Source organism: Panthera leo, chromosome A2, assembly GCF_018350215.1.
Source record: "Panthera leo isolate Ple1 chromosome A2, P.leo_Ple1_pat1.1, whole genome shotgun sequence".
Classification (NCBI taxonomy): Eukaryota; Metazoa; Chordata; class Mammalia; order Carnivora; family Felidae; genus Panthera; species Panthera leo.
The window spans coordinates 98,145,005-98,157,864 of NC_056680.1; the positions used below are offsets into that span (position 1 = coordinate 98,145,005).

Sequence of the window (12,860 nt, forward strand, 5' to 3'; positions counted from 1 at the left end):
GGGGAAATTCATAAATACAATAAGCAATCATCTAATCTCTTACTATTCATTAAAGCACTTTCTCCAAAGAGGGAAAATTATTGTATTTTTTAATTTAGTGGGCCTTCTTAAGTAACAGACAGGAACAGTAAAAGGCATCTCAGGGGAGACCTATATATAAATAAACTAGAATCAAAACTCAGATCTAGTTTAATTATCCACTCTCGCTCCATTCCTATTTTGTACCATTCTAAACCCTCTCCATCATCATTCTACTTAAAGTCTAGGAAAACTTCTTCAAGGGTTGGTCTCACTTAACTTACAGTTAGGAGTCTAAAACTGACACAGGCCAGTTAGGCTCAGAGACACTGGCCATAGTATCACCATGGCATCAGAATTCTTTCTTTTGCTTCTCATGCTTTTTTTGATATGGACACTGTGGAAAGCCCAAGGGAGTTTAATCAGTTCTTAAGTTGCTGGAATCATCCACGCAAGTTTACTCTGGCAGCTCTGTCAGGCATGAAATTGTCAAAAGATAGAATACAACAGGATTTCCCTCTCTCTCTGACACACACACACACACACACACACACACACACACACACACACACACAGAGCTAGCTAGCTATCTCCAATATCTTTTTTTCTTTTAAAGCTCTTCATCTTGGATGGTATCACACCTACCCAATCAATCTGAGGAACAAAACAAGCCTTAAGAATGATTGCTGATAAAGAAGTCAGGGCCACAGCAGGTCTTTTTGCATGCTAATTCCTGCTTATTGTAGCTGTACCTGCAACTACAGCTCTAAACAGAACATTTCTAATACAGAGGAAGGTAATTACATTCACAAAGGCACCTCTGTGTCAGGGCCGGGCACCAGGAGCCAGCAGGTCTGGGAGACAGAGGCTTAACAGAGACTCCTGCAGTGAATGCACATTGTCTAGCATGGGGGAAAATGCCAGACGGAGGGACCTGCAGCATTCAAGACAACAGTGGTGCACCTTGTCTGAGGAGGTTATTTAATGCTTCTGGCACCTGTAGTAAGAGCCACCCCTCCTTTTCTACCTTACAGGTTTAGAATTTATTTGGCATGTATAATTGTATATTTTGATCCTGGAGCTACAAACAATGGGCAGCATGTCATGTCTTGATCCCTTAGCATGCCTCTTGGTTTCTCCCAAGTGAGTTAACCCTTGTATACACAGTCTGGCAGCACTGCTCCTGCCCAGTCAAGGGAGAGTTAGGCCCACGTGCCTGGGATTTAAACAGGGTGAGTTTCAGTATCTTGCTGGGAAATACCACTCGTGCCAAGACCCGTTACGTGATTGTGTCACTGGTGTTAAAACCAAATGAACCAGCCAACAACTGGAGACTTGGTATCAGTGACACTGAAATTACTTCAATTTGAATATAAAATATCAAAACCTATTATTTAGTTTCATTAGGCCAGGGACTTTCAGGATATTGGTTTCTCCTTAATTTCACTGCAATTCTGACCAAAGCATCTTGGCAACTCAAGGTTTTTTTGTTTGTTTTTTTGTTTTTGTTTTTTGCAGGAAATGCCACTCCTATGTTGGTTCTGGTTCTCTACTGGTCTATTGCACACTGCTTTGCCACCAATGATGCTCATAGTGAGACAGGCTGGAAACCTAGTTAGTGGCACAGTTTTATGACATGAAATTTTGGTCTCTGAGCATGTCACCTTCATAAATCTAATCTATAAAACACATCCACCTTTTCAATTTTTCTTTTCTTTCCTTTCTTGCCTTCTTTCCCTTGACATCTCCCTACTATTTGCAAGTTCCACAATCTGTTACTACTCTAAGAGTTTATACCCTGGAAATTTTAATATACACACTTATGGTCTTTGTTAACTTCCTCCTGTATAATACATGCATTTTATACAACTTACATTATAAGCAACCCTCCCATCTTATGGTCATGTATTTTAATTCTAGCTTTAAAAACATGACACATTATAATTACCATTACACATATATTTAAATTCACACAATTCTACTTAGACTAAACATTTACCACTTTGTCATTCCTTCCTTACTGCATCTCAAAACTGTCATCGGGATCACGTTCCTTCTACCTGCAGTATTCTAGAATTTCCTTTAGTAAGGGCCTGATGGTTATATACATTCTGAGTTTTGCTATGTCTTTATTTTATCCTTGTTCCCAGAAGACATTTTAACAGGGTCTAGAATTCTAGGTTGAAAGGTTTTTCTCTTTCATACATGGAAAACACCATTCCTATGTCTTCTGGCTTCCACTGTTCCTGTTTTTAAGTTAGTTGTCAGTTCAACCATTCTCCTTTGAAGGCCATTTGCTTTTCTCTCTGGCCATCTATGAGCTTCTCTTCAGCCTTGGTATCCAGCAGCTTCACTCTGACATGTTTAGTCTAGATTATTTTTATTTAATGTCCCACTTGCGATTTGTTGTATTTCTTGAATCTGTGGATTGATAGCTTTTAATAGTTGTGGAGCATTTTTAGCCATCATCTCTCTTTTCCTTCTGGTTTTCTTTTATACCTATTAAACCATCTCATACTTTCCTCTATGTCTCAATCTCCCTTTGTCTCTCATTGCTAAGTTCTAACTAGAATCTTCCAATTCACTAATTCTCTCTTCATCTGTGTTTAATCTGTTGTTAAAACCAAAATTTTGAAATGTTCAGTTTTACATTTTAATCATTATAAATATTTTCACCCTTTTTAATTTTTTAAAACAAATAAAGAACATTAATTTTATTTTTGATAATTTTGAAATTTTAAGACTTAGTAGGTTTAAAATGCTGCCTGGTTTTTTTTTTGCTATCTTTTCTTAAAGTAACTTGTTGCCTTGTGTGACTTCAGATTTTAGACTATGAGCTATTCAGTTTCCTTGCAACAATATCTATGAAAATTCTTTGAGGTCTGGGTTGAAGGTGGGCTCCTTTTGAGAAAATGTGTGTTTGCTCTTGTCAGATACCTGTGGGTACTACCAATTTAAGATTTTGCCAGCTTGAGAGTTTTCATATCACCCAAGAAACATAAATTCAGCATTCAAACCCATGTGAGACAAGGTTAAAATTCCTAATTACCTCTAGGGGAGGGAACCCTCTCCCTTTTCTTTCCCTCCAGAACCAAAGCAAGTTTCCTTATAGCCCAGAATAGTAAAAGTGAGCATTTTTACTTTGCCCTTACACTGAGGTTAGTATAACCCTTTGAGGGCCAGCTTTATGGAAGATGAACTTTTTCAGGACCAGGAATTGGATAAGGCAAGACTGGTCCCTAATGTAGAGACTTGAAGGAGGCACTCAGTACCAGAGATGTTCAATACAAGGTCAGCATCCGAGACTAGGTGCCTCCTTACATTTTGTGACCTAAGTGTCTTGCTTGCCTTGCCTTTTCTACCCCTTTCTTTTAGACTTAGCACTTTAGGCAGTACCTGGTTGTCCCTTGGGACATCAAAAATTAATGCCCAAGTTCAGGTGTTTGGCAAATGTCTTGAAGGCCAAAGCCAGCTTTAGGGTTCTGCTTATCCCACCTAAATTTTGGCTTGAATATTCCTCACTAGCTCATGAATTTGAAAAGGCTTGAACAAAATATATTAAAGCATATTACCCATTTTTATTTGTTTTCAATGGGATGATCAGTTCAAATATCCTAACTGCCAATGGCTCGAAACCCTATGGGGAGAACTTAATACCTTAAAGAGGAGATGCTCAAGCTGGCTTGTTCTTGACACATTCCCTCGACAAGTTTCCTTCAAAATGTTGCAGTATTACACAGGCAATGCCCTTGATAATTCCTTTTTAACTTTTTCTCCTTGATGGAGATTTCAAAGTCCAAAGAGAAGGAAAAAGCTCTTTATTCCAATATCCTTCAGCACATTCAATGAAGGCCACTTCTCTGCATCATCAATCATTATGGCTGATCAGCTAGTTGAGCTGGGTATTCTCTTCATGTTCCATCTTCCTACATGCCACTCTTCTTGAAGAAAATGACTTTTCAGAGAAAAGGAGACTGTACTAAAAAAAAAAAGTCATGGGATGCCTGGGTAGCTCAGTTAGTTGAGTGTCCAACTTCGGCTCAGGTCATAATCTCACAGTTTTTGAGTTAGAGCCCTGCATTGGGCTGTCTGCTGTCAGCACAGAGCCCACTTTGAATATTCTGTACCTCCCCCCCCCCCCCGCTCCTGCCCCACTCACGCTCCCTCTCTCTCTCTCAAAAATACACAAACATTAAAAAAAACATAGTCGACATGTGCCATCTTAAATATGGATCTGTATCTGAATTCTGCCACTGCTCACCAACAGAAGGACACTGTAGGAACAAGAATACAGGCTTTGGAGTCAGAAACCTGAGCTCAGTTCATCACTCTGCCACTTAGCTAGCTGGTATTCGGTACAAGTTCGTAAAATCTCTGTACCTCAAGTCCCTCATTTATTAAATGTGAGTAACATTTTTACTGACGTAAGAATTTGTATCCAACAAATGGTATGAAGTACTCAGTACAATACTTAGCAAAAGGATTTTTCCATAAAAGGTGACAATGAAAAGGTAATTACCATCATCAATGAAAAGCACACTGTACTGTTGCAGCAGAAAATGGAAACAGCTAATATATTCTTTAAACAACTTGCAGCTGAGGTATGATTACTATATGGTTTCATACCTGAATCACAGTAGAGTTCTATATGTATCAGGCTAAGAGACAGTCTTTTATTTGGCAAAGACCTAATCCTACCAAAAAGTTTACACTGGTTTGCTAAATGATCATACTCCACATGGGACTTGTGGGCTGTCACATGGCATATTATCTCCTTAATTTTACAGTCAATAAACATTTCTTAAACTGGATACCTTTTAAATGCATACTTTAGTCACAATTAGAAACAAGATAAATGAAAGGACAGATTAGCAGAAATGTGTCTATCACTTCTAGAAAATATATTCAGAGCACTCTATCAACAATGGATTAGGAGCATAATTTTCAATACTTTTAAACATGAAAGACCACATATTTTATTCTAAAAGTTTAATTAAAATAAAAAAGTATTGTGTTCAAACTAATCCTGCATGCACTTGGCAAAAAAACAGAAACAGAAGAAACTCACAACAAAAGAATAAAACGCGACCTTGGTAAAAATGTTTGCCTCTGGACAAATAGGTTATCTGTGGGACTAGGAGGCCAACATTTTATTGCTATTTACTCTTTTCTATCTGAATTTTCTTCTTTTAAAAACTATTTTGCCTACCAAAATTAATTTTTAACAAACTCTATGACAGTTAATTATTAAAGAACTATGATGCTACATGTTTATATTCTCTCACTTCCCTTAGTACTGGTTATTTTGAAGGCAATGGTACCATATTCATTTTTGTAACTCCAGCTCCTAGTAGAGAGTTAGCCCTCAACAAATATTTGGTCAACAAATGGAAAAATGATAAGAAAATTAATCATTTTCTAATACTTTTTATTTTCTTTTCTTTATGAAGTACTACATTTTAATTGCAATACAGTTAGCATACAGTGTTATATTAGTTTTGGGCGTAAAATAGAGTCATTTTCTAATATTTTTTTAAAAGTATATTTATTTTCAGAGAGAGAGCATGAGCAGGGGAGGAGCAAAGAGAGAGGTAGAGAGAGAGAGAATCCCAAGCAAGCTCCATACTGTCAGGGCAGAGCCTGATGTGGGGCTCAAACTCACAAACTGAGAAAATGACCCAAGTAAAAATCAAGAGTTGGACACTTAACTGACTGAGCCACCTAGGCACCCTGATTTTCTAATATTTTTAAGAATCTTTTCTAGTCCCCTTTAGCACACTCAATTCCTTTGAGTAGTGTTTTATAAAAATAATTATTTTTCAAGTTGTCTCCTTTTATTTGGTTTTCTAAAGTCCAAAGAAGAAGGCATGACCTAGAGATAGCTGTTGAGCACACAGCAGGGAAAATTACCTAGGACTGGGGCAGAGTGGAAGGAGCTAGATATCTCTGCAAGAATCTATTAGTTGACATGCTATAATTTAAAATTAATAACTAACACATCATGCAAACTATGTGCTCAGTTCTAGCCTATGTCTTTTAAATGCATTATTTTAGTAAACCCTGACAACAATCCTGTGAATATGTAGGTTCTATTACTATCCTCTTTTTACAAATGATGGCAGCTGAAACACAGCAACAGAAAGATTTTTAAAGTTTTTTTTTGTTTGTTTTCTCTTAATTCAACCTTTAAGCATAATATGGACAACATCATATGATTTCCATTATTATTTCAAGTTCACACCATATTAGATACAAACCCCAGCCCCTTGAGGTATTTGATATCCTCTTGTGAATTTCTAACCGGTATCACTTTACATTAATGCCATCCCTTCTCCCCACCATCCCTGGCTTACAGCCCCCTAAAAGGCTACCCAGCCTTCAGTCTTGCCCTCCTACATGGCACTGTCCACACTGAAACTGAATTATCCTTCTTCAAATGCAAACCTGACCATGTCATTTGTCTTTGGCTTCCACTGGTGAATGATGACTCCTCCCTTAAGGCTACCTCCCTTTCAGAAAGCCTTCCAGACCTTGCTGTGGAGTTAGCCCCACCTCCCTTAGAACCTGTGCACACCCCTGACAGCCCTTCCCAACTGCATATATGTTGTACTCCGAGGGTCTTTTTACTGGTGTGACCACCCCATGAGATGGTAAACTTCTGATAAAACCATGCACTTCTTATTATGTTTGTATCCCCGGCACCCAGGGCAGAGCTTGCTGGGTAAAGGAATGGATGCCTCTGAAAAGGAGAAAGCAAACTCTCATATAATTAGCTGCTTTCTTTACAGCTGATGTCCCACCATCATAGTCTTTGGTCATTACTTGCCAAAGTAATTCACTCACTATCTGTGCTCTAATATCCTTGTTTATAACTTGGAAACACCTGGCTTTTGTTTACCACTCATTTGCTCAACAAATATTTATCAAATGTCTATTTATGTGTCAGAAACTGTTATACAAGGTAGGTCTCTGGTATCAAAGTACACTCTAGATGAGCAGACACACACACCCAGGGAGACTATGACAGCAAGTGATGTGGCTGTCTTTCTGAGCAAGCGTCTGTTGACCTAAGATGTGAAGGGAAGAATGTTTAGGCAGAGGGAAAAGCAAGAGGGAGTGAACTTGGAATATCTGAATAAAAGAAATGCAGCCAGTGTCGCTAGCAGAGGATGGTACAAAATGGAGGGTGGAGAAGATAGGGCCACAGGGAAGGAGCTGGGGTTCTATTCTAGGTGCAACAGGAAGCTGCTAGATGGTTTTCCTTTAGGAAGACATGGTTTCTGTAGGGCACACTCGTGTCTCATTTCCTCTGGTTTCTGCTTAATAAGATCTCATGTGAGAGGCTTTCCTGATCACCTATTAAAATGCACCCCCGGGGCGCCTGGGTGGCTCAGTCGGTTAAGCGGCTGACTTCGGCTAAGGTCATGATCTCGCGGTCCGTGAGTTCAAGCCCCGCATCGGGCTCTGTGCTGACAGCTCAGAGCCAGAAGCCTGCTTCAGATTCTGTGTCTCCTTCTCTCTGACCCTCCCCTGTTCATGCTTTGTCTCTCCCTGTCTCAAAAATAAATAAAACGTTAAAAAAAAAAATTTAAAAAAATGCACCCCCTGCCCCACATCCCATCCTGCCTTGAGCCTTTTCCTCACCCTCATCTGCCTCTTTTTTCTTCAAAGTCTTAACACCCACCTGATGTCAGAGATTTGTTTTTGTTGAACTGCGTGTAGGTGACACACAACGTGATAGTTTCAGGTGTACAACATAGTGATTCACCATCTCTAGATGATAGTGCTGTGATCACGACTAGCGTAGCCACCATCTGTCACCATACAACACTATTACAATGTCACTAACTATATTCCCTATGCTGTACCTTTTATCCCCATGGCATATTCCTGGCATAACTGGACGCCTGTTATCTCCCACCCCTTCTCCTGTCTTGGCCATCTCTGCCACTCCCCACCCCACCTCTCACCAAATTTACTTTCTTGATGGCTTTTTCTACCCACCAAACGTTGAACAGGGACTTGGCTCTTCACAGCCGCATCCTAACCTACCAGAGTAGTCAGCTTTCATTAAAAGTGTGTGGAGTGAATTAATTAATCTGATTTACATTTTAAACAGACCAACTCTGGCTGATGTGGGGACAACGGATTTAAGGGAGTCAAGAGTCAAAATGAATAAATCCATGAGGAGGCTTTCACAGACACCCAGATGAAAGATAAATGTGGGAGAAGTAAGACGGTGAGAACTACCACCTTGGTGGCTGTAAAACCATCTAATGGCCCTTGATGTTAGCAGGGCACAAGTGTCCTCAAAGTAATGATGGGACAACTGTTTTCTTCAGGTGGGGTCAGGAACTCAGAAAAATAGGTATTTTTAAAAGCTCCTAAATTGAGTATTCTTGTGTACTCATACACTATCAAGCTCAAATTGATAAACTGATGTCATCTGACAACATCTATTCACACTGAAACTATGCACATGCCCCTTGACTTAGACATTTTCATTGCTAGGAATTTATCATTTGCATATACTCACAAAATTATGTCAAAATACACTGTAGGGGATATTCACCTTGTCATTGCTTATAGTATCCCCAAACTAGAAGCAACACAAACATTCATCAATAGGAAACTTCTTAGAAAAACTTAAAAAAAAAATGTACACAGCTATTAAGTACAACGAAGAAAGAGTTTTAAGGTCTACTGCATGCATTTGAAACTCCTATAACATTGTGTGTCAACTATACATTTCAACTTAAAAAAGATATATGGTGTATTTAGAGATATTCTATTTGGGGAGCCTGGGTGGCTCAGTTGGTTAACATCAAACTCAAGTCATGATCTCACAGTTCGTGGAATCGAGTTCCACATCGGGCTCTGTGCTGACAGCGCGGAGCCTGGTTGGGATTCTGTCTCCCTATCTCTGCCCCTCCCTGGCCTGCTCCCTTTTTCTCTCTCAAAAAATAAATAAATAAGCATTAAAAAAAAGAAATATTCCCTTTGTGTTAAAGCGTGCACACACACATACAACATTGAAACTGATACAATTTGTGATAGATACACAGAGAGTAAAGGAGATAAATATGGATGTAATTAGATTTTTTTTTCTTAAGGATATGTAAGAAAATAGTGGTTACCTTTTGAAGAGAGAAGGAAGCAGTAAGGGTTTGAGAGTCTTACTTCTTCACATATCTTTTGAATTATTTGATTTTTTTTAAAGGTAAACTTCTATTTTAAACACACACAAACAACATCTCTTTGAGAGAATTAGCAGAATAAGTAAGAATGTACTGATGTATCACTACTTGCTTCCTGATTTTAAGGAGAGCAGCTCCAGTGACTGATTTATACATACTATGTGAATGAACACACATACACACATACTTGCATGTAGATGAAAATTGTATTTGAATGCTCTGTTAAATGCAGAGGGACAAATGCCTTTGGTGAGAACACAGTCGATACCGCTCCTATCCTAAGTGACCACCTTCCAGGCTGGAGTGTAATTGTGATTACATAATCTGAAAGCAGTTTTCAACAATGCTTGATATCCTGGCTGTCACCGCTTCACTGACCATGTTTTTGCCCTCACAAAGCACCATGAACTTGTCCATTGCTTAAGGAAGCAACTTTTTAGCCTATATCAGCTGTGTTGCCCTTATTAATGTTAAATGATGTTTCCTTCCATTACTACAGTGTAAACCATTCCCTTGTCAAAGCTCTGTTGGCTCCTATGGGCAAGGTACCATTCAAAAGATGCATACCACTTTCTTTTCTATGACGGAATTGATTTTATTTATGTTCCAGGGGCTTATGCAATAAACAAAATTTATGTAGGGAAAGGGAAATACATGCTCATATATTCTTAAGAAAAGTAATATATGTTGTAGTTTTTTTTTTTAAAAACTACATTATATTCAAATAGCTCGTTCAGTGGCAGTTAATTTTCTTGCCTTTACTTCAATTACCTACCTAGTCTGTGCTGTGACTAAATCTCCCTAAATGTTACAAAAGGTGGGGGGGGGAGGGGAGGGGGCTTTGTTTGCAGAGTTCACTATATCTGTTCTAAACCATTTCTAAGCTCAGGAATGTGAAATGTTTACCAAATCCACTTTTTTTTCAGTTGTAAATGTATTTCTAAAGCAAACGTCCTAATTACCATTTACTGGGAAGTCACAGAATACTTGGGTAATTTGCAAGTCAATTCAGGAGAAAAAGAGAAAGACTGGTTAAGTCCAATTTAGGTGAGGTTAAACAGCAGGCCTAAACACACAGACAGAGCCACTCACCACACACTCCTCCCGGGTCTTACATTGTCATGTAAACAACAGCAAACAAAAGATCCAAGGGAAGGAGAATGAAGATCACCAGTCCCCACTAAAACCGGGACAGTAGTTCTCTTTTTAAAGACCCACCTGCAGGGACACATACCAAGTTCTACATTGTTAGGTCACTCCAGGCCATTTCCATTTTTCTGCCCAACTTAAAAAGACTAGAGACAGAGGGGCGCCTGGGTGGCTTAGTCAGTTGCGGGCCTCCAACTTCAGCTCAGGTCATGATCTCACGGTTCATGAGTTCGAGCCCCGCGTCGGGCTCTGTGCTGACCGCTCAGAGCCTGGAGCCTGCTTCGGATTCTGTGTCTCCCTCTCTCTCTGCTCCTCCCCTGCTCATGCTCTGCCTCTCTCTATCTCAAAAATAAATAAAAACATTAAAAAAAATTTTTTTTAGAGACAGAAAAACCTTTATGATTAAAAAGCAGTACCCCGAAACAAAATCACAGCAAATCATGGAAATGCTAAAGTCCCAAAGCTCCAATGCTTCAGCATTCCCTAAAAGGATGGATCTTGACTTGCTAAAAGATTTCTGAGCAGGGAAGGGTGGGGTCAGATGAGCGAAACTGGAGAGGAGAGATTCGCAAGAAACAAAACCCGTGGCTGGAACAGGGGAACATAAAGGAGGGTCGCGGAGGGTGATAATGCCGGACTGAGCCAACAGAATGGAGAGGTGAGCTCTCTGCTGAGTGAAGCCTAGACTCAGTCTTAGTGAATTTGGCCGCTGACACCAATGGCCTGCAGAAAGGATGGGACTGCAGAGTTGCACAGACACCCGAGTTTCCAGAAGCTCTCAAAGTGTTAGTGACTTCACTTGGTAATTACCAATACTCCAAAAGCAGCATTTTGTAAGGCAGCAACAAGCCCCATGGAATGCCTCTGAACTGGATTAAACCACCAGGCTAGTAATTAAACTACCTTTATATGGGAGAGGTCTCTTGCTCAAACTTGAGCAATCCTGCTCATTTCAGGAAAGCAGTGGAAACAAGAAACTTCTGAGCCTCGGTTTCAGCCCAGATACCCGTCATCGGCAGCTTCTATTTTCCGAACTGCAAAATCAGGAGACCAACTTCTTGCAAGGGGTGTTAGCAGGGATTTAGATTTTGAAATACTGTGAAGATGAAAAGGACTCTCAGTCTTATATCATTTGCAGGTAGTTTAACAGTCTCCGTTTCTGTGTCAGCAAACAAGTTTTTACCATTTTATCTTTCGAGACGTTTCGATAGCAGTCATTGCCATAGTACCTAAGTGCTTTTCACCAGACAACCTGCTGAAAGACTGCTTGGCATCTTGTCAAAATGACGTACGTGCTGCCACGCTTGCTACAGTCTGCAGAGAGCCCAAAAATTTAGAAAAGAAGACTACTCTTCTTCAAATTTATCGGTGCTGTGCTTTGTGATAATACTGCTTGTTCCTTTACAGCTGGAGAATAATTTGGTAAGTGAAATGCCTCTAACAGTGTGCTCCCTGCACAACCACAGGCTGAGTATTTTGGGCACTACTTACAAAATCTGCATGCTTATTCCTAACCACACATGCCTAAATATAAGGCAAGCTTTTCCCCCCTAAAACTAACCCCAGAAAAGGTGTGTCACATTATATTCAAGTCTAACAAAGTCTTGGATCATGGGGTACAATCACTTGACCTTGAGAAGTACAGAGTAGCATTTGGGGACAGGCGGATTTGCCTGCAACAACCTCAATCATCACTAACACTGGATGTTTATACCAAAATCACCTCCAAAACTTGAATTAAAGAAAAGGGGAGGGGGGAGTATTCCTGGGGGTAGGATCTCATAAATGCTGAATGTCAAAACAAGGCATTTTACACGGACTCTCAAAAGCAATACGATAAGTTGTTTATGGGACCAGGTATGTCCATTCAGGATGAACTGGGAAGAGGAAAAAAGAAACAACTGTCCTCATGCTGTGTGTCTGTGGGATAAAATTTCCAGGGACAATGCTGCACACGGAGCCCAAAAGTGCTTCACCCTGCCAGCGTGGGATAAAAACGCAGACAATGTACTCGGCAAGACCATGTGAATGGTTGATTCACAGGTGGCGATCCAAACACTGATTCAAAATTCTTACAAAGAGTTTGAATAAGATATTTCTTGATATGTATGGACAGAAAAAAGTCATATCAATTTCCTATGATGGGAATTTGTATGTTTGTGTGTAAATAAATGAAAACTATTTTGAGTAAACATCTGACTTCAGGTTTATTCATCCCTAAAACTTTACTTAGTCAAGTTGGCTGTGAAAAAATTTTTTTAACTTTCTTACTGAAAAATTGTAAACACCTTATGTTTGATAAAGACTTATGGCTGGGGATATATGGAGGCAGTTCTAGTATATTCCAGTTCAACTTCTTGGTAGAGGAGTGTGAATAATAAATTTCAAGAATTTTCTGAAAGCCTGGTTTTGCAATTATTCTGAAAAACTATTTTCTAAATGACAATTAAGATTCAAAATAATTATGACAAAGGCATATATATGGACAGGGTTGGA

General features: G+C 39.5%; 1 protein-coding gene across 3 annotated transcripts in view; it reads right to left on the reverse strand.

Annotated features, from left to right (window-relative positions):
• SLC25A13 (solute carrier family 25 member 13) overlaps positions 1 to 12,860 on the reverse strand; it is a 183,860-nt gene that overhangs the window by 17,066 nt on the left and 153,934 nt on the right. The gene's annotated exons all lie outside the window — the stretch shown is intronic.